This window comes from Mustela putorius, unplaced genomic scaffold (genome assembly GCF_011764305.1).
Source record: "Mustela putorius furo isolate JIRA1106 unplaced genomic scaffold, ASM1176430v1.1 tig00003909_pilon_pilon_pilon, whole genome shotgun sequence".
In the NCBI taxonomy this organism is placed as follows: domain Eukaryota; kingdom Metazoa; phylum Chordata; class Mammalia; order Carnivora; family Mustelidae; genus Mustela; species Mustela putorius.
Window position 1 is genome coordinate 36,183,618 of NW_025422057.1, and position 22,420 is coordinate 36,206,037.

The 22,420-nt window shown below is 39.9% G+C and overlaps 1 long non-coding RNA gene across 1 annotated transcript in view; it reads right to left on the reverse strand.

Annotated features, from left to right (window-relative positions):
* Positions 1-19,754: 19,754 nt before the first annotated feature.
* The window catches only part of LOC101677078, a 102,876-nt gene continuing 100,210 nt past the window's right edge, over positions 19,755-22,420 (reverse strand). The window contains exon 3 of the long non-coding RNA XR_199216.2: positions 19,755-19,998. This is a non-coding gene — a long non-coding RNA (uncharacterized LOC101677078). The remainder of the gene's footprint in view (positions 19,999-22,420) is intronic.

Sequence of the window (22,420 nt, forward strand, 5' to 3'; positions counted from 1 at the left end):
TCACTTGCAAATGATTTTGCTAGGAAAAAAGTCTATTTACATTCTAATAATGTTTTGATTAATGGAAAATATAATAGGATGGGAAGAAAATTTGTAAATTCTATTAATTGAACCAACTAAACATTTATTCCCAATTACTAATAGAATAGAATCATGGGCTAATTTCACAGATATCTACCTAAAATATATGCAAGCCCTCAGTAGTCATGGCATGAGATTAAACATAATTAATATCTGAGGTAGATTCAAATGTTAGTGAAGTTTTACAAACATGCTTTCAAACTGTCCTGTGTATTTTTGAAGCAGTAAAGATATGGATAACCAAAGGATATGGTACTACCTACTTTCCCTTAGTCGTGTCCACAGGAAGAAAACTAGAGGTTCACCTTATGTTATTGGACCCTAAATAACTAAGTAGGAAGAGTCTACTCTGTTTTAGGCTTGACGTATACCGCCCAGATCTGGCCTCATTTAGCAGCTTGAGAACACAATTTTGGAAGTTGAAAGCTATTTTCACGCCATTCAATTTTTTTGCTTCTTCCACAAGTATGCATTTATGCAGGAGTAATCACTATTCACTCAATTGTACTTTGAAAAAGGTAATAAGCAAAATTCATTGCAACGGTAAGAATAAAGTATCAATTGCTTTCTTTGTTCATTCCGTAACAACGCCATCTTGTAGTTGGAATTACAGGCCTCATGCAACATTCAGAAACTGATGAAGGTGGAATTCATGTGTCCTTGAATTGATCTTCAACATTTCTGCTAAATTCACCAATCAAGGAAAAGATAAAAAGGTGGCTGACTTGTGGGTCTGCAATTTGTTAGCTGTCTTAGAATGCCTGATTTTCAAATTCAAATTGCTACTGTATTTTCAATCCAAAAAAAAAAAGATCTTCTTAAAGAAATAATGACTGCATACATCTTGCGATAGGATATTGCACTGTTGAGGATTACAAAAGCACACTGATGATTTATAAATATATTCAAGGAAAGAAATGGTTTTTGTTCCTTGAGTGTTATTCATGCATAGAGTTAGTCCTTAAAACCCTCTTAGAGGTGAATAAAAAGCTCCAAACAGCAGTATTGGCCATATAGTAGATTATTCCTGAGATCCAAGTTTATCAAAGTCAACAGCATGAGGATTCACTGTCAGCAGTTGAGCTGGGAGTCATAGAATTTATCAAAATTAAGGACAACTCCCTCTCTGACCATGTCTTACTTTGATTCCTATAATCTCTGTGAAAGAAAAGTTTTCCTAATCCTGTATTTCACATGCCCACACTGCTTCCAAAATTTAGCCAGAGCTGAGTTTTTATTTTCCCCAAGGTCTGATCAGTCCTGGATTCTTGGCTGCAATGTTTCACTCATCATTAGGGTAGACGATGGGGTGTGGGGTGGGGGTTGCCCATTAGCCACAGCCAAACTCTGTAACAAGACTGGCCAACTGCTTCTAAGGGCGGGGGTGGGGTGTAGATGGTCTGTCTTCTGTTCTTAATCCCACACCAGGCAGAATTTGTGTTCCTATAGCTCAGCGACCACATGATTAATATTTCAAACCCAGACACTTTTGAAAATGATAAAAGGAGTCACTATTAATAATTTCATCAGAACAACAGGTAGAAACCAGGCCATCCTGGGAAAACTGAGACATTTCATCACCTTCATGTGGGTTGACATTTAATCACCATTCTCTTATCTCATTTGGGACACTAAAGGATCAGTTCTCCTGCCAATTCTCTAACTAAATATAGAAGATAATAAGTGTTTCAATCGGTGACATCCCTACGTAGATGTAAGGACAAACTTATTATGACTGCTTTTTATAATTTCCCTCAATTCAAGCAAATTGAGAAATGAATAGACTCCAGATCATAGCAATGTTCTGTGAATTTGTGTAATTGGACTTTGGATAAAAATTCAAGCACTAGATAATGTCAGGTTACTCCTTTGAAAAAATGCTCAGAGTACATGTATTCTATACAGCCAATTCTAGACCTTTCCTTGGTCTTTAAATATTGGCTAATAAGAAAAAGAAAGAAGTTGATGTCTTCTGAAAATTAAGGGACCCAACCAATGTTTCTGTTCGTGTAGAGACCATGCCACTTTTAAGGGTTTGTGAGTTGTTTGGACAGGAAAATCATACAACACAGAAAACAGTTTTATGTTGGCATTAACAAAGAAAATTTTCTTAATCTTATGTTTCCTATTCGAGACGCTACAAGGAGACATTCAGATGCCCACACTGCTTCCAAAACTTGGCCAGAGCGGGGTTTTTATTTTCTCAAGGTCTGATCAGTAATGTTTCACTTGGCATTAGGGTATACCAGGGAGGGATTGCCCATTAGCCACAGCTGAACTCTGTTAACAAGACTGGGCAACTGCTTCTAAGGGGGTAGAAGCTCTGTCTCTTGAGTGTACAAGGCTCACAGTTCCAGACCACAGAGTATGATCACAGTGATAACTGCAGCCCATTTTTACTATGGGAGTCACCAATCACCCTTAGACTGACCAAAGAAAAAGCTTAATGGTGAACAGATGAAATGGTGAACGAATGAAATCGTATTCTTTGGAGAAATGCAACCTTCCAGTAAATACTCCAGAATAATTGTGATGTGAAATTTACTGAACGGCCCAAGCTGAGAGACTTGGTGGTGTAACTCAATGACATTCTAAATTATTTCTGGCAAAAAATGTTGATTTCAGCTTTGAGTGATTGATCCCAAGCAGTCCTTTCTGTTGATCTTCACTAAATAATAGGACGAATTCATTTGTGAAGTTCCTGTCAATGAAACTAGTTTCTTAGTTTAAAGGAAACCAATCAGATATTTCTTTTCAGCATCACGGAAATATCTATTCTCATCATTCCCAAGTTGCTTTAAGTTAGGAAACAAGTTAAAAAGAAGTGAAGCCTGAATAATAGGTAACTTGTTTCTCAAAATTATTAGCGTATCTGTCAAGGGATAGTTTCTGGTGGTTGTTTCTCTTAAGATCACATTAAGATTCACCCAAAACAAATGGTCTCATCTAGATTAGCTGTCAGCTCTGCATTTACTTGCATTATCTGCAGAACACAAGCTATTATTGGTCGATTCACTCAAACAATGAATTATTTGAGGAAAGAAAGAAAATCAGTCAACCTGGTTTAGGGACATGAGTAATTGTTTGAAATGACCAGGAAGCAGAGTGGTAATGAATAATCCGAGAGTCCTACATGCAAAGGGCCTCTGTGTATAATAGCTCCATGAATAAAAAGTGCCTCATTGCTATGAATACCAAGAAACCATGATTTAGTATAGCTGCAACTGTTTGAAAACAGCCAGAACCTTGTTTTTGCATGATAAATATATATATATATTTTTTAATTTGAGAGTTCATATTTGATTGCTTTTCATTTCCAGGAATGTTTGCCATTATAAATTCTTAGCCCTGTTTATCTCTAAATCACATAGGGCCATGTTGTTTATGTTGCGTATGGTTAGGAAGGAGGGGAGGGACATGTAACTTCTTAGTAAAACCCTTTCTGGAGGCTAGAGTAAGAGATGGGGCAAAATATCAGCCACAGAGCAGTGTTTTTCAAACTATGGATTGTTACCCATAATAACTCAATAATGGTACCTAGTAATGGGGATGAGATCAACATATAGGGTGGTGTTATGGACAGAATTATGTCTCCCTTCACCCCAACATTTGTATGTGGAAGCCGTCATGTTCCATGTGATCATATTTGAATTTGGTACCTTTGGGAGGTAATCTGGTTGTGATGAGGTCATGAGGTACTAGTGCCCACAGAAGAGACACCCAAGAGCTTTGCTTCTTGTCTCTTTTTCTCTCTGTTTGTCTACCATGTGAGACAAGCCAAGAAGAGGGGCCTCACTGGGAACAAAGTCGGACATGCCATCTTGATCTAAGACTCCCAGCCCTCCGAAATGTGAGAGAGAAATTCTTCTGGCTTACACCACCCCAGTCTGTGGTACCTTGCTATGGCAGCTCAGAAGATAAATACAGGAGGGCATCACCTTTTTAAAAAATAGAAGAGAAAATATCTGTTTGGCAAGGATTAAAGATGGTACAGTGATTTTTCTCTTTTTTTTTTAATTTTTTTATTATTTATTTATTTGACAGAGATCACAAGTAGGCAGAGAGGCAGGCAGGCTTGCCACTGAGCAGAGAGCCTAATGTGGGGCTCGATCCCAGGACCCTGAGATCATGACCTGAGCCGAAGGCAGAGGCTTTAACTCACTGAGCCATGCAGGCTCCCTGGTACAGTGATTTTTCTTTCAGCTTCCGTGAATGCATAGGTATGGGAACACAGGGTTATGGTGACAGATGTATTTCTTCCTATGGAATCCATTTGAAAATGTTTGTACACATGACATGGGGAGGCCTATGGTATAGTGGATATAAAGATGAAGAGGGTGATAAGACCCTTTATCCAACAATTTTTGTATTCCAGATGGTTCAGATCACCATCAAAGTGACTTTTGTCAGTAGAATCTCAAGGGCAAACTAGGAGTAGAATTCTAATAAAACATCACAGGAAAAGGTGGTTGTCCTACTGGCAAAGTACGAAATAAGAAGCCTTGGTGTTCAGCACTCAAAATAGTTGAGTGTTGATGGCCAGTTGAATGGTTTGGTCAGTTGATCCTCCTCACGTCACAGAGATTTCAGGCAGCTACTTACTGGGTCTTACATACTGTATTAGTTTCCAGGGCTACCATGAAGAAGTGTCCCAAACCTAGTGGCTTACAACAGAGATGTATTGTCTTATATTTCTGGGAGGCTAGACATTTAAAATCAAGTCATAGGCAGGACCATACCCTGTCTCTGAAACTACAGAGGAGAATTCTTCCTTGCCTCTTCCTTGTTTCTGGAGCTTACTGTCAATCTTTTGTGATCCTTGGTTTGTAGAGATGCTACCCAGTGTCTGCCCCCACTGTACATAGAAATTGTCTCCCTGAATGTCTCTGTCTCTATGTTTGCATTCTCCTCTCTTTTGAGGATCCCGGTCAGGTGGGAGGAGGGGTCCGGGCTACCCCAACATGACCTAAACTTAACTAATTATGTTTGCCATAACTCTGTTTCCAAATAAGGTCACATGCTGACATGTTGGGGGCTAGGACTTCAGCAGATATGTTGGTGGACACAATTCAACCCACCCCCAAATTCCTGCTTTTCCTGTGTGCAAAATACATTCACCACATCCTAACATCCCCAAAAGTCTTAACCATTCCAGCCTCAAATCTAAGTTCATATTTTCATCTAAGTATATGTCATTTCAAAAATCCCAAATCTCATCCATTAAATCAGTTACGGGTGAGCCTCAGGTTGATGATTCATCCTACAGCAAAATTCCTGTCCCTGTGTGAACCCATGAAACCTAGAAGTTATCTGCTTCCAAGATAAAGTCCTAGGACATGGGATAGACATTTCCATTCTAACGGGGAGAAATTGGAAGGGAAAAAAAGGGGGTCACTGGTCTAAAGCAAGTTCACAATTCAGCAGGGAAAATTCCATCAGATCTCAAGTCTTAAGAATAATCATCTGTGTTCCCATGCTCTGTCCTCATGGCCTTGGGCAGTGGTCCTGGCCCCTCATCTCTGGGTTGCAGCCCCCGGTTCTGGTAAGGAAGTGATGGCCTCACCTGCTGGGCCTGTGCCTTCTGATCCCAGGCAGTGGCAGCAGCAGCCCTAGTGACCTCTGCATGCATGGCCTTATCTTCAGAGTGCTCTTTCCTTCACTTCTTCCCATGTCTGTCTCTTTCAGGCCAGGCTGGAAGTGTTTCTGTAGGTGTTCATCTTCCATGGATATTGTAGGAAGCCAGCCACACCACGAGACACCAGAATTTTCCACAGGTCTTGCCTGGAAAACCCATCTCTTTTACTGACTTCTGCTGAGGTGGTCGGTTGGCCTACCCACTGTGGTGAAAGTTTGTCCAGTTGCCCCATTGCCCCTGTCTCAGAACATACTATCTGAGAGGCTGAGCATTTTCCAAATCCTCAAGGCTGGTTCCTTTCTACTTAGCAGTTCATTCCTCAATTGACCTCTTTCTTCTCATGTTTTATTACAAACAGCAAGGAGAACCCAAGCTGCATTCTACCCTTTCCTTGGAATTCTTCTCAGTGAGATATCCACGTTCTTCTCTGGCAAGTTTTATTTTCCACCCCATAGACAAGTTCTCATAATTCAGATCAACTTCATATCAAGGTTATTTTTTATCCATTGGCTAATAACATGCTCCTCATTTCATCTGAGTCCTCACTGGAAGCACTCTTTAATGTTCATATTTTCAAGAATATTCTGTTAGTGAAGATTTCTGTGTTCTTTAAGAAATAGAAAGTGATCCAGATTTCTGTGTCCATATTTCTACTAACAGTCTCCTCAAGGCAATCTAGACTTAAAATCAAGCAACTCAAATTTTTCAACCTCTACCCATTGCCTAACTCCAAAGCTACTCCTACAGTTTTGGGAATTTGTTATTAGGAAATCTGTATTAGTCTCCTGAGCTGCTGTAACAAAATACCACAAACTGGGCAGCTTAAAAGAGTAGAAATGTACTGTCTCACACTTCAGGAGTCTAGAAGTCTAAAATAGAAAAATCAGTAGGATTGTATTTTCTCTGAAACCTTTAAGGAAGAATCCCTCTTTGCCTCTTCTGGCTCTGGTATTTGCTGACAGTCGTTGGGATCTCCTGACTGATAGACGCATCACTCCAATCTGTGCCTCCCTCATCATATGGCTGTCTTCCCTCTATGTCTCTGCCTTCATATGGTTTCTCCTCTCTTATGAGGATGTCAGCCATATTGGATTAAGGGCCCACACTACTGCAATATGACTTCATCTTAACAAATGACATCTGCAATTTTCAAGTATTTTTCAAATAAGTTCATACTCGGTGGCACTAGGGGTTACGGCTTCGACATCTTTAGGGGAACACAATTCAACCCAACACCAAAGACGTTGGATTACTAGCAATGAGTGGCTCCTCTTCCTTTTTTTTAAACCTGGTAAATCTCAAATATCAGAAAACAGGATAAGTATTTTAATTTTCTATCCTTCACATAAATGAGTTTTTGATCCACTTGTCTGCTACTCTCAGATTTTAACTTCTGTTTCTGACCCTCACTGTCAGGCTAACACTGATACAGAGAGTCATTCTAGCCAGAATTCACTTGTCAGTAGGTGTTCACCAAGGAAGAGAAGTTGGCCCTCCAGAGGATGACTTACTCTACAGTCATGCTCTCCCAAGTGTGGTATACCTGTGATGGGCCTGGTTCCCCTGATCGTTGATCCCGAGAGGACATTAAATAATTCATTCCTTCATTAGGTCTGTCTACTAGATAATAGGAATGAGCCAGGATAGTTTCTGCACAGGAACATTTTCTTCACCTAAGTGGGTTGTGGTGGTGTAGATATAAGCTGAGTGGCAAAAGTTTCCAGGTTTGCCTTGAATCTAAACCATGTTCTCTAATCCAGTTTAGCCAAGGTTTGCATATATTCATATGACTAAAACCCAGTTTTCCAATATTTTTGATGTATACTTTGTGGTGAGAGGGGATGAAATGAGGAGAGAGAAAAAGGAAGCTTTTTTTTTTTAACAGCAGAATTCTTACTATTATATGTGAAAGAAATTAAATTTAAAAATCACCATTTTCAGTCATCATAGTATTAATTGATTTAAGCAAGATTCATTATGGATCTTAAAAGTGTTGGCTAAATTCTCATTTAAGGAATAAAATGGTCTCATAGTATCACCTCACATATTTCTACCAGATATAATAAGTTACTTTTTGGATAGGATGCAGTAGATTTTCTATACCATTCTTTATTGTCTTCCTGCTGTCGAATCCTGCATTCATTGCTTTCATTTTTAATCATATGATAAATCTAACATTAGCAATAATGGCACCAAATGACCTCACAAAATGCCAGATTCAGTGCACTGAGGAAGATACATTACTTACGTAGAATTTCTGCCAAAGAAATTATTGCCTGGATTTAACTGCGAGGAAACCATCCTACAAACACAAACTGAGGGACTTTCTACAAAGCAACTAGAACGTGTACTCTACAAAAATACCCTATTCAATTCAAAGAAAGGTTAAACATTGATCTAGATGTAAGGAGACTGAAGAAACTTTACTACTGCTAGTGGCTTACAGGAAAGGATTATATCAGTAAGACATTTTTTTCATCAGTTTATGTTTTTAGTTAATTATAGGGCTTGGATGAGCAAAGGAATAGAGCCTAGTTCTATGAGATACCTCTAAGCAAACACACAAAAATGATAAATACATATTCTCAAAAACAGATTTTTAAAAATTTTAACAGACACAGTTTTTTGAAATTATTTTGAAAGAAATGGAACTGACAGCATGCAAAATAAATATATCTGCTATATAAATGGCAGGCATTCGGTGAAGTTCTTTCTAGGAAGAAGCAAAACAAATAATGTGTGTAAAAAAAAATATATTAAGTCAAGAAACAAAGAGCAAGGGGAAGAGAAATAGGCTCTCTTCTCTTTTCCTTTCTCTCCCCCGTAAGTATATTTACGTGGTGTCCCCCTATACATGTGTGTGCATGTCTCAACACCAAACTGGCTCTTTGCTCTCAATTTCACAATATTTTCAGCCCTGTCCCATTCCTAACCATATGCCAAGCATTTCTGCTCTTCTGCAAGCAATATTCCACAAGTGTTTCCAAAGGATTCTGCTCCTACCGGTATCCTTGCCTCTCCTCCAGAATCATTCTGACACTCAAAAGAAAAAGAAGTCCCTCACTGAGTATTGTTAAAGGATGGTACTCAAACAAGCATAAAATTATGACTCTCATATAGGCATAAAAGAAACGTGTCAACAATAGTTGTGAGACATTAAGAAGGGAAGAAGTAAGGTATTAGACCTGGTTCAAATGAAGATTTAATTTACAGGGATTTCTGTTCTCTACTGCACAAAATTCATTTGCACTGTCATGATCAGGAATCATTTGCACAGCTAAGAAGAGGCAATATTTGCCTTAGCATCCTTTTTCCTACAAGTTAATGTCTTTCTCTCCAGAGCTGGAGAATAGGCTAGTGAAAGCCAAGGGCACACATTCCGATAAGATTAGATAGTCCCAGAGGCTCCAGTGTTCCACTGAGTGGATATCTGGCAATCCCTTTTGCCTTTTTTAAAATCTTAGATTTTTCTTTATAGGATAATGGATAAAAATAGATGATTGATAGATAAAGAGATGATAGATGGACGATCAAATGGTAGGTAGATTGATAGATTGAGGGTTTTTCTACCTCAGAGGCAGCTGACAGTTCTATCTTTCATAAGAATGAATTCATTTCGTTCTTAAAGTCAGGTTTCAAAGATCTATGCAAGCAATAAGGATTTTACATACATCTTACCCCTGGTCAGGGCTCAGTGCTCTCTCATAGTGAGCCTGATTTTTTACTCTTCTTTCTCTGAGGAGAATCAAAGGCATTTATTTCCACATCTTTTAGGAAACTTAACCTTCCTAAAGGAAGGTCCTTCCTTGATGGTCCTTCCTTGCATCATGTAAAATGCCTGAGATACGTGCCCTCAGTGGGCTGAAACAGAAGTTTTGTTTGGTTTGGTTTCATCTGACTTTATAGAATGTGAAGCTGGCCACATACATGAGGAGACTGTAATTTGGAAAAAGAGAGCAAAGGTCAGAAATCCTAGTTAGTCCTGAAAAATAAAAACTGTGGTAGGAACCAAAAATTCATCTAAAGTTTGAGCAATGGGAAAGAGCACAGAAGCTGTGACGAACCCATAGAAAGCTTTGGCTTTGCCGGGCACTGTACACATCTGATCACATACATTAAAGATGCATGACAATGACCAATAGATTTCTCTACCCCTTTTAATCAGAATTTGCTGAATATTATTTTCAGGAAAAAAATTAATCTGGTCTGTCTTTACCATGAATCACTTGCAAAATCTAAGTTAAACCATTTTTTAGATACTACATTCAAAAGAACACCGTAGTCTGTTATTTTACTATCATGATTCCTTTTTAAGAAATTACTTCTAAATCACAAACTCTATGCTAAGCAACTCTACCTCTACAGTTTATTTAATGCATCAGACCTGAATCTTCTTTGAAAGCCTTGTGGATTTCAGCCCACAGCATCAATAACAACAACAAAAAGTGGGGATATGCCTATGGAATTGGCCCACATTTCAAGAAATGAGAGTTATAGTTACAGAAAGAAAGTAATGAGAATGAGAGCTCAGTTCTCTGTCCAATTGAAAGTAGAAAGATATATACAGAATTGTAGCATCTTCTAAGCAATATTTCTCCCCAGTGTCGGATTCTGGCTTCTTCTATAATGGAGGCAATCACTATTATTTGATAGAAAATTGTATTTGTGATGATAAATGTCTTTTCAGATACCTAACACTTCTCAGCTTCTCTCAAGTTACTAATCCATCTCAATTTATTGCTTCATGTGATTTTAAAAATATAGTTAAATGTGATGTTAATGAATCCTAGTTTGACTATCTTGTATCTGATCTATGGAATGTCGCTTTTCTGAAACTGATTATAAATTAGGCATAAGTGCCTCTTTTGAAGTCACAGAAACTTTAAAACTCTCATATTTGATTAGTGGTAAGTGACAGGTTATATTTCACTAAATTGTACTGATTATTAAAAGGAATCAATCAACCTCCCTATTTTTCTTCTTTGTATGGGCAGAGATTCTGAGAACTGGATTGCAATCCCCAGCCTGCATTTCCACAATGAGCCATAATGTAGATAGATATGCCTAAGTATGCTCCTCGGACCTTGCCCATATGGAGAGTCCCTCTGAGAAGCCTGCATAGGTGCCATTAAAGGAATCAACATGGGCTGCTTCCTAGTATACAACTGTGACCAACAATAAGCACTTTCTACACTGGGAGGGAGATAGTTCAGATGCTACTAAACCAGAATTTATTCTATCCTGTAACAAAATGCAACAACTTTAGACCCCCAACACACACACACACACACACACACACACACAACACATCACTCATTATAAGTTACAGAATGTTCAGTGAAGGAAAGGAATGACATTTCCAGTGTAACTGGCGGCTACAGCTGGCTTGTTATAGAGCATGTGTTACAAGGCCAACCTTCCTCTTGTTCTTCTACCAAAGAATGGTATTCTCAATTCTCATGCAAGCTCTGTGAAGCCATAGATCTTACACAAATGGTTCTTTCTGATGGAACTAAAGAAATTGCCTAGCTGTGCCATCTCCAAAGATACCCTCTAGAATATCTGTCCTTTTCCTGTGTTTGTTAGGCCTTGGGTGCTTTTGTCATGTTGTATTTCTATTTGTGTGATTTGGGGTGGGGGGATTTATTTCAAAGTTATACTAAAAACAGGAACAGAAATAGGAGGAGGCACAATCTCGGAGTCTATAGTGGGCTCTGATGATACTCTTGCACCTTCTCTGGGTGTCTGTCTTCTGCTTGCTTTGCCTCTAAATCCTCCTACCTATGAGGGTTGCTCTGGAGAGAGGGAAGTAGTTGGGCCAGCCACAGATTAGCTGATGAGGAAGGACAAATTCTTAGCTCCTTTGCCTTGAAACAAAATATAAATCTGAGGCTTCACCTAAAATTGCAACCCTGCCTGGTGTTTTGCTCATTACCCTACTGCTTCCCTACTCATTTTCTTCTTCATCACTTGCATTGAATTCCATGGCCAAGGTTCTGCTTTTGGGAGAAGCTACTTCAAGCAGGGTCAGAAAACCTGATCTGAAACCTGGTTGGACTCATCAGCTTTGAGGCCTGGAAACCTATCATGTAACCACTAGGAACATCCGTTTCTTCCTCTGCTGCTAAAAAAAAAAAAAAAAAAAAAAAAAAAAAAAAAAAAAAAAAATCCATCTCTCTTCTTAGTTTGCAGGGCTCTCATGAAAAAGAAACAAGGTAATGGAGTATGAAGTACTTAGTGTGGACCCCTGTGTGTAGTAGGCACTCAGTAAATGTCAGCTGAATGTGAATATTTCCTGGCATATCTTGGCTTCCACTATTTTAAAATCGACAGAATTTTTTTTAGTTTCCCCCTGCTCCTCTCCAGCTGGTATGCTACATTCGTATTTATTGCACAGAATTTGTGTATCTTTTTTCCTGAGTTACGCAGCTCTCATTCCCTTGTTTTCTCATTGTGCAAGGCTGACTAGGATAGAAGACAAGAGTCTATAGTCACAGGCCAGTGGCTTTGACCACTGCATGGGGCTGGATTATGTGAATGGCTCTCATCACTCATGAGGAAACTTAGTATAAGATAACAAATAAACCAAAGATATCCCAAAGTTGCTTTTGTTGCAACAAAGTGATGGCTGTGTCTCTTTATGAAAATTGCAATGAAAATGTGGACAATTATTTAGGAATTCAAGACCAAGAAAAGCTAAAGGACTCTCAATTTATCTTTGATTTTCTCTAGTTCATGACTTTCATAGATTTTGTCGTTAAAAAAATATTTGTATAAGGCAATCCAATATAATCCCTGATACCTTCAGACCCTTTGTTCTGGGGGAATAGCAAAAAATCCTTCCTTTATTTCTCGCATTGGCTTGTGTTCTGAGCTTAGAGCCCTGAAAGTTAAAATATACTCTGTGAACTTTCTTTCAGGAAATTAGAGATACATTTTCCACTCTTTGAGGAGATGCATCTAACATAAAACATAGGCATCTAACAACATTCAGTGGTTTGTGATCTTTTTAGCAATTTGCCCAGGCTCATTTGCATAATTGTCTTCCCTTTATTGCTGGAATAGCTAGGGACAAAATCAAAAGAAATAATTATTTAATATTCTCAGGTCATATAATTTGGAAGGACTTAAGACATCCTAGCAGCTTTGAAATGTCAGAGTCCTTGAAATAATAATGTGTTTTGAATATGGGTTTTTAGCCTGTGTAGGGTTTGATGGAATTGATGTTTCTATTCTATTAAAAACACTCTTCCCCTTATGAATTTTATTAGCATGCATTATTTGAATGTTATTTTTATTTACCTTCAGCTGTTGACAGAGAGCATAAAAAAGGAAAGGTTTACGAGCATAAAATTGTATTTAAATTGTGATATAAACAGTAAGGAATAATGTTCCCCTTTGAAAAGATAAAAACTTTATATTTCAAAAAAAAATATCACAAGACCACATTATAGTGGCTAAGTGTCTTGCCTTTAGTGATGGGATCCAAAACAAATGACAGAAAACAAACATTTGAGGATTGGCCGTTATTGTTCTGGTTTGACCTCAATTTTTCACACAACACACAATTGCTGGGCATCTGATTTGACCATTCTCCTCTACTGGCAAGGTAAATTTCCAAATCTTCTTAGGGAGCCAAAAGTAGCCCAGCTGTTTGACCAAACGTCTGCCTTTCCAGACCTCATTACCATGGCCTTGATCATCCTAGTCTTTCTCTCATAAAGAGGTGGCAGACCTAAGTGATGAGACAAGGCACTAGTGACATTGTCCAGAGTCAGAATGAGCAGCGTGAACAGGGGAGAAGGGTCCAGCTTGCAGAAAACCCAAGTTTTCAATCTTCAGAGAGCAATCTGGGAATCTATGGCCAATTAAGAGAGCAATTTCTATCGACATTTGATTGGAATTGAGAAATAATGACAGTGATGTCAGTGGTGAGTGAAATCTGTCATAGTCTCTTCTGTGTGGTTTTGTTTGGAGCAGTGAGAATGACATTATTTCATAAAAGGGGCAAGGTCTTCAGAATTCAGACAGACTAGAGTTCAAGTTGTACCTTTCTTCATTCCCAGTTGGATGACTGTGAGCAAATTATTGGGTTTTTATAAAGATTAAATGAGAAATATGTGAAGCTCTTAGCAGAGTAATACATGCTTTAGACTTAACAAATACACACATTGATGTAGTTGATTTTTTTCTCAGCCAGCTTTATTGGATAGACTTTTCAATGTCATTGTGGAAAATGAAAAGGTCATCCAGAATCAAATCTTGAATATGCCTCATTTAACTTTTTCAGATATAAAATAAGCAGACCTTAGCTACACTAGGTGCTTCCATATACCTAACCACCTTAAACTTGGAAGGGGAGGAAGGGGTGGGGACAATGATGGCTATATTTAATACACTAATTAATAACTTACAATTCACTAACCCTGCCATACACTAATCGTACACCCAAAGGTAGTTCCCCTTTATTCCAAACACCACGCACTTGTGTCCACACAGGTACCCGTGACTTATTTATTTTGTAACTGGAAGTTTGTATCTCTTGTTAAAAACCAAACCATGAGATTTCAAAGAAATGACATGTATTTGTCATCACTCAAATACACACACACACACACACACACACACACAGCCTCCATCATCCTATGCTGTAAGTGAAAAGGTTTGAGGACTACTTAAACAATGTTGAAAAAACATGGGTCATAAATCTTAGCAGTCTCTCTTTTTCTTTTTTTCACTATTTCTTCTCTCCCTCTGATAACGTAGGTCTTGCAACAGATTCCTGAAATGGGAGATTTCCTCTTCTTTCCCTCTTCTGTCACGGAGGAGGCTCTGGTCTGGAGTCTGCTGTGGAGGTCCAGTGCTCTCCTTGCCTTAATACAGAGGAGCTATTGAGGAAGACCTAGGTGCATCCTTCACTGAACCCTCCAAAGTTTCTGGTTGGTAGGAAAGGTAGTTCTCTCTTCCCCTTTTCTAGCAGTGAACAGAAGCCATACAGAAGGGAATAAATTGGCAGTCCAAAGTCTCATGATATTGCATGTAAATAAGCTATAGTCCTAGACTAACTGATCTTCTGGAGGTAGAAGACAGAACGAGGGGTGATGGGGAAGGTAGAATATGAAAGGATAGACATGGAGAGGTGAGCAGGCTGCAATCCAGGAGTGGTCCCCATTGGGGAGGGGACAGCAAGCTGCCCTGTTGGGCAAGGAATGGAGACAGGTTGGAGAATGAGGATCCCCCTGAGCCTTTCTTCTCTTCTCACCAGCTGCAGACAACTGTGGTATTTATTGTAGCCTCCCGCCTCGAGAGAAGATATTGAGTTCCTGTCTCCCCAGTGAAGCCAACTCACCTGTGAAACTTGGAATGGGCAACATTAGTTTTGAAAACAAAATCTTCTCCAGAGAGAAAAGGGATTTTCAAAGTTCACCCAATTCATCTTTACATTGTACGGGAGGAAAGCTTTGCTAGAAGCTATCATGTAAACAAGTAGTGAAGTAGTGTGAGGAGACTCCCACCTGACAGAAAACAGGTGAAGGGTTTTAAGGTTCTAGAGCCTGGGGAGCCTTCACAAATCCTTCTCTTTTCCATATTCCTTTGATATGAAAGGCCCAGGTATGTTGAGGATGGAGGGAGAAGCTGAGCCAAGAGGTGGCTGTGATTACTTGAATTCATCTTTCTTTGCCTTGAAAAAGAAAATGGAGAGAGAGAGAGAGATGCTACAAGGGAAGCAAGTCTGGAAGGTTGTAACTGCTTGTCTTTCGAGATGGAAGACAGTCATGAGCTAAGGAATGTGGGTAGGCCCCTAAAGCTGGAAAAGGTGAGGAAACACATTCTCCCCTAGAGCCCTCAGAAGGAACGCAGCCCTGCCATACCTTGATTTTATCCCAGGGAGACTCATTTTCAACTTCTGGTCTACAGAACTGGAAGAAAATGGGACACACAGTTGGACAAGTTAGAGCATCTTCATGGACCAAAGGCACTGAAGAGTTGGAGCCGGGACTGTTGAAGACAGTTTAAATGCGTGGTGATCACCAGGACTGAGATGTCACCTCAAGACTGGTCGGTGTGCTGGTCAGAGTTCATGCTCTAAGTTCAGCTGCCCAGATCTGTCTGGGCTTTTTCCCACTTATTAACTATGCAACCCTGGGCACATTACCAAATCAATCGAAGACTCAGTTTTGTCTTTCTCAGTCTTTCTGAGAGAAAACCACCTCAGAGGAAGCAGCCCACACATTTAAATGCTGGTGGTGGTGGTGGTATGTGTGTATGCTGGTGGGGGAGTATTTAGGACGGGGATAGGCTATCGCAAGGGCACCGGGAGTGCCTGTGGCCTCACAGGAGACAGGTAGCTGATGGTCCTGGTCCCATAAATGTGCCCAGGGAAGAGTCACTATGGTGGGGCAGAATGAGGGCTTCAGGACAGATGGGCCATGTCTGATGATGGGTACAAAGGGAGATGGCTTAGCTCCCAGGACACAATGCCTGTGTCAAGAGAAGAGGACACATGTTTCATCAGCCATGTACATCAGGTAAGAGCTGGTCACTTAGTGGATAAGAACTTCTTAGTCAGAGGTCAATATGAACTGCAGGATAGCACAAACCCATACACCCAACAGCTACCTCTAAATTCCAAAGGATATGCAAGACTTGCCATTCTTCCCCATTCCATCTTGGAGAGGGAGAGGATCTGGGATGAATACCTGAAAGGCGAACACAGCCTGGTAAGGAGATGAACCTGGAATCCAAAGGGCATTGAACAAACAAGAGGAGACTAACCTAGCAGAGACTGATAAATTCAATTGTCAAGAGCATTCTTCCTACAACTCCCAGCCCTTTGGAAGGAAATCTTCAGATTAAAAGTGTATTGGCAATTTTATATAATAGATATTGTGATATATATATATGTATGTATATATATACGTATACATATGTATACATACACATATATACATACACATATCTATACATAGATATGTATAGATATACATATCTCTATATAGATACATATATTGATATATAGATACATATCGATATATGTATCTATATATGCATATATAGATACATATCTATGTATAGACATATATATCTATATACATAGATAGATATGTATATCTATATCTATATACATATCTATCTATGTATAGATATGTGTATGTATATATATCACTTCTTTTTTAGACATCTAACTATATAAAATTTTGACCCCATGATATCTGCATAACTTACATCTAGCAGTTTGCTTATCACATAGCACATGCTCAGAATATATTTGTTGAATAAAGATTTCAGAGATTATGTAGGCTACTCTGTTTTCTTAAACCAAAAAACAAGTTAACAAGTAACAAATTATAAAAACATCATGTTCCATCCTCATATGCTGAGGTAATGTCTGTAGTTGTATGTTTCTACATACACAGAATACATTCTTAAACTAAAGTTGAAAATGAAAAATACTGTACGACAACTGATTGAAAGCATTTCCAGTGGCCAAGTCAAAACATTTTATGTCAAAGAATTAAAGCCATATCTAGAAAACAGAGACCCAAACTTAAAACACACCTGAATCCCATAACTATTTTGAGAAGACTGTAACATCCTGGCTTATATATTCTGCTCCTTTTTTCAATTCTCTAATGTATTTACTTATTTATTTTTTACTGAGAACTGATCAGAGGGAAGAAAATTTTGAGTTTTGGCACTGAATCTGAACAATGGGATAAAACCAATTTTAGGTGAAAGTAAAGGGCAAAAGTGGGTTTCATAAAATGGAGGTGATAATAACTTTTATATTTAATATGTTATCTGCAATCAATTGGCTCTTCCAATTTCTTTGCAAAGGATGAATAAATTTCATGCAGTAACAACCTGAGGTTTTTAATATTTACACAAGAAGCATAAAGTGATATTTTATGAAGATAAAATAAAAGTTGATAAGTTATCTACACTATAAAATATCCAGTAGAAGAATTAATATTACAAACAAAAGCTTTTCATGCATGCATGTGCACGCACACACACACACACACACACAATAGAATAGTAGCTGAAGTTCTCATTCCATATGAAGATATTTCAATAAACTAAAGGAAATGACAGCTCTAGCAGTAGATTCCTGTCTTGACCATTAACTTGTAAGAACATGATAAAAGAAAATGAAGCTCACAAATGGCATATTAATTTAGAACTGATTGTTGGTTTGGTTGGTGTGTTTGTTTTGCAAAATGTCATTTTCCCCTGGCACCAAGTAGGATGTCAATCCCATCTCATGGCCATCTGGGCATGCAAAGCCCGAGAGCTGCAAGTCACCACATCCATAATATTGTCCTAATTCTTCCATTTTACTGAGGAACTTAATTTTACTATATTATCACTTAACTTTCTGCTCTAACAGTCTCCTATCTTAGGATTCAAATAAGATAGTGGACTTTTCTGAGGAGAAGACTGCTTCTCTTCACATATTTCAACTTTATCAATTCATTTGAATGGTAATTTGATTTCTTATCTCAAGTGATCCATCAGATCATAAACTGTTGACACTCTTTGCTGTCTAGTTATTTGGACTAGGTTAGCCATGGAGTCAGCTTATCAATGTAGAAATGTCGACTAACTGACAATTTTCCTCAATAAGTCCCCGAATGATCAATGTGCTGCCCAACTGAGAAAATCTGTAAAAATATCTTGTCGATTGCATAATTCTGTTGTGGCCATACGGGCAAGTGGGAACGATGGAGAGCATAACTTTGCACTTGAAGTTCCTTGCTTACTGCTGCACAGATTTTAGGCAGCCATCCAGTATCCTAAAAGCAACTGTGAACTAAACGCCTATAAGATCTATATGCCTACAGAAGATTTGTTTTTCCAAAGCTTCCTCTTGGGTTTCCTTTCTGTTGCCACTCTGTCCTTGTGTTCCCCCACATTCTTGACTATGAAAATAAGAACTTATGGCTGAAGTGTGAAAGACATGCTGCCTCATGACAACACAGTAACGTCCAAGGGACAGAAAACAGAACTCTGCAAGGCTGTCCAATAAAAATATTCTACAGAATTTAGATGAACTTTTGATTTTGAGAATTAGAAGGGACTTTGATTTTGATTTTGAGATTTTGATTTTGATAAATTAGGAGGGACTTCAGGAGTCCTAGGACCCCTCCTGAAAAGGAAACCCAGATCTCCTCATTAATCCCTGCGTACTAGATGTGTCTGGGCTTGAGTCACTCAAGAACTCACTTTCCCTGGAGACCATCCCATCTGGAGTCCATTCTCACTGTTAGGAAACTCTTCATGGACCCCAGGTGTTCTGGGCATCACCAGCCAACTGAGCGTGTAACTGTAGTAATATTAATCCCATGAAACTCCTACTTGGAAGACTCCCCATTGCTCCTTAGTTGAAAATGCTCTTACCCAGAGAGGAAGGTTGACCTTCCGCAAGTATTTCCAAGAATCCACCGAAGAACTTATGTACACAATACAAATGTTTCCTAGGTCTCAGAAGTTGTGGGATACAAGCAATCTCCCTTCAGATGTCCCCAGGTCATCACTTTAAAGAAGGCTGTGTGATATCTCAGTATATAAACCAAACTACTGCCACCATTTCTGTCATGCTCCCGGTGCCACCTGGAGTCAAGGATGCCCTCCTCCAGATCACTAGACTCTCATTCTTTGTGTCTTGGGAAGAGCACTATGACTTTGTTTCTTGAAGGGCAGGTACCTCTCTCAGAGGGAGTTCCCTCAGTAGAGTCATTGAGATCTTACTGACATAGTTACATCTTTATGCCATCACCCCAAGGGCTGGCGGGCTGGAGGCTGGTTTTGCAAGATGTCAGTCACCAGAAGAAACCAGTGAAGACTTGCTTCTGGTCTTTCTACAAGGGGTACCTGTGTGAGATGTGGAAGGGCTGTCCAAGGATACAGTGAAGATGCCTGGGTAGTGTGTGCTCCCGGAGATGTGAGGAGAATGTTTACACAAAGTTACAAAGTTTGAATGCTGACTCACCCAAGGAGGATATCCCAGGCCATCCAGGGAGAGCTCACCTGAGGCTGTCCTTTCGGCTGTGAATGGTGAGGAAATTTGGGTCACCTCTGGCTCTGAGGCAGTCTGTGCCTGGTGCTTGGTTGGGCAAATTCCAAACTCTTTTCCTCCAAACAGCTCACATCACAGATGGGCAGTCTGGGCCTGGGGAAACTGATTGTGAAGCAGGCTTCCTTCTGACAAACATGCCTCTTGATAGTGGGTCCCTTAGAGAGTGTGCAGGAGACTTCTCCGGTAGCTGCCCCTCTAAGAACTTTTAAAAACACACGTGTAAGACCAACTACTGCATATTTTCATTGTTCTGTATGTGATCAGCACATTTCTTTTTTTTTTTTTTAAGATTTTATTTACTTATTTGATAGACAGAGATCACAGGTAGGCAGAGAGGCAGGCAGAGAGAGGGAAAGGGAAGCAGGCTTCCTGCTGAGCAGAGAGCCCGATGCGGGACTCTATCCCAGGACCCTGAGATCATGACCTGAGCCGAAGGCAGAGGCTTAACCCACTGAGCCACCCAGGCGCCCTGATCAGTATATTTCACTCTGTCTGCAGCCAGAGCACTCTCTGATCCTAGGACCTGTTATTCTCTCTGTCAACCTGATGGTTGCTCTTGGCAACCACTGTATGTGTGTGTGTGTGTGCGCGCGTGCATATATGTGCATTTTCCACTCAGCTTTCCTTCTTGGAAAGGATTTCAAGTCTCCTTCACACTTTGTTATCTCTGCAAACCTTTATTCCAACCAAGTTATCTTTCTGACTACAAGAGTCTCTTTGTAACTACTCAAGATACTGTAAACTAGGCAAATGAGATTCTTTTCTTACTTTTAGAGGTCTGTCATTTTTAAATCTACTCAGTCAATGAGCATTTGTTTGGCCCCTACTTATACCTCTCTATGCAGTAGGCCCATGGTAATACAAAGATATAGAAGGTATGGTCCTTGCACTTGAGAAAACTATACTTGAAAGAAATGTTTAGATCCAGTATAGGAAAATATCTGATCAATTATCTGGGTCTTATTGGAAACAATACATGGTTTCAAAGTAAAGCACTGTTTCCAAAGGAATAGTCTACTGGGGAGTTTTGGAGTGATCCAAAACATTTCGAGAAAGAGGTGTGACTTGAGTTCAGCCATGCAAGTTGGCTAGGGGTATGACCAAGTCTGGATCACATGGAAGACCACAGCAGGAAGAATAAGTCAGTTTAGCAAAGGGGACTTGGTGAGGTGCCATCAGGGTCAGACAGGAGTAGGACAGGGAGTCTCCCTGATGCACACTGCTGGCAAAAGGAAGAGAGGATGAGTGGGTGTGGGGTTTGTTCACCCCAAATCCACTCCTTGCCCTTCCTCTGCTCTGCTTGGTCCCACTGTTCTCAGTCCCTTGCATCAGCTGGCTTCTGTGTCAGTTTAGCCAGTGATAGAACAAGCAGGGGATTGTGGAGCAGGAGAAAGAATGAATTCTAGTTGTTTTGTCCTCTACTTCACTGATCCTAGGCATTGTCTCAGCGATGGTCATCTCTCCTTATGGCTCCAGCTCCTGCCAAGTAGGCCTGCTGTGGATTCTACCTGCCAACTGGTGACTCCAGCCCTTGGACGCCAGTAAGCCTGGTTCCCTCCTTTGTCCCCACCCTGCTCCTGTTGGGGTTGGCAGCGGCTTCTCACTGTGACTAATCTTGGAGAGAGCTTACTGCTCCCTGGGTAGCCTGTCAGCCTCATCACGGGTGACACCAAGTCACTCTGTTCACTGTTAAATACAGTGGGATTTTTTGTCCTGGTTGGGTACCGACCTATGTAGAGGGTAAGAAGTGGGTAGAAAGTTTTATGAGGAAGTGTCAGTAGAACTTGCTGTTTGATCCAGGAGCTGAAGACAATGACTAATAAAATGTGACTCCAATATCATTGTAATCAATCACTTTCAGTGCCAGAAAGCCAACTTGGAAGATAGAGCAGCCAGTAAGAAATGAAGACTGCTATGGGCTTTTCACCAAGAAGCTACTGTGAATCTTGGGCAAGTTTCAGACCATATATCTCTAACAGGCCATCAGACTAATCATCTGAGTGGATTTGAGGGAGGGTTGGAGATATCATAGCTGATGTCACGGTAAATTATTCAAATAATGTAGGAAAAATAGCTCAGTTCTCAAAGTTCAGGTAAAACCAGAAGAGTAAGGATGAAGAGAAGTGCCAGGAGACACAAGGGAGGAGAAGAAAAAATTCATCCGTGCCAGAGACAATAACCCTAGACCAGAGGTGGCCCAACTACAGCCTACAGGCACAGCCAATGGTGCGTGTTTTCATAAATAAGGTTTTAGGGGAACACAGCTGCACCCACTCATTTGTGCATTGTCTGTGGCTGCTTTTGAGCCATAACAGCAGAGTTGACTAGTGGCAATAGGTGTAACCGTGTAGCCCTTAAAGCCTAAAACGTTTACCTTCTGACCCTTTACAGATGTGTGCCAATCACGGTGCTAGTCCTCCATGTGGACATTACTCCTCCTCGCATCTGTGCTCTCGTGCTTCTTTTCCTATGCAGCTTTTCACTTGATCTTAGCCAAAAGGCTGAGAAGCGATTCTATGCAGCATTTTTCTTTAAATTTTTTTAAAGATTTTTATTTATTTATTTAACAGGCAGAGATCACAAGTAGGCAGAGAGGCAGGCAGAGAGAGAGGAGAAAGCAGGCT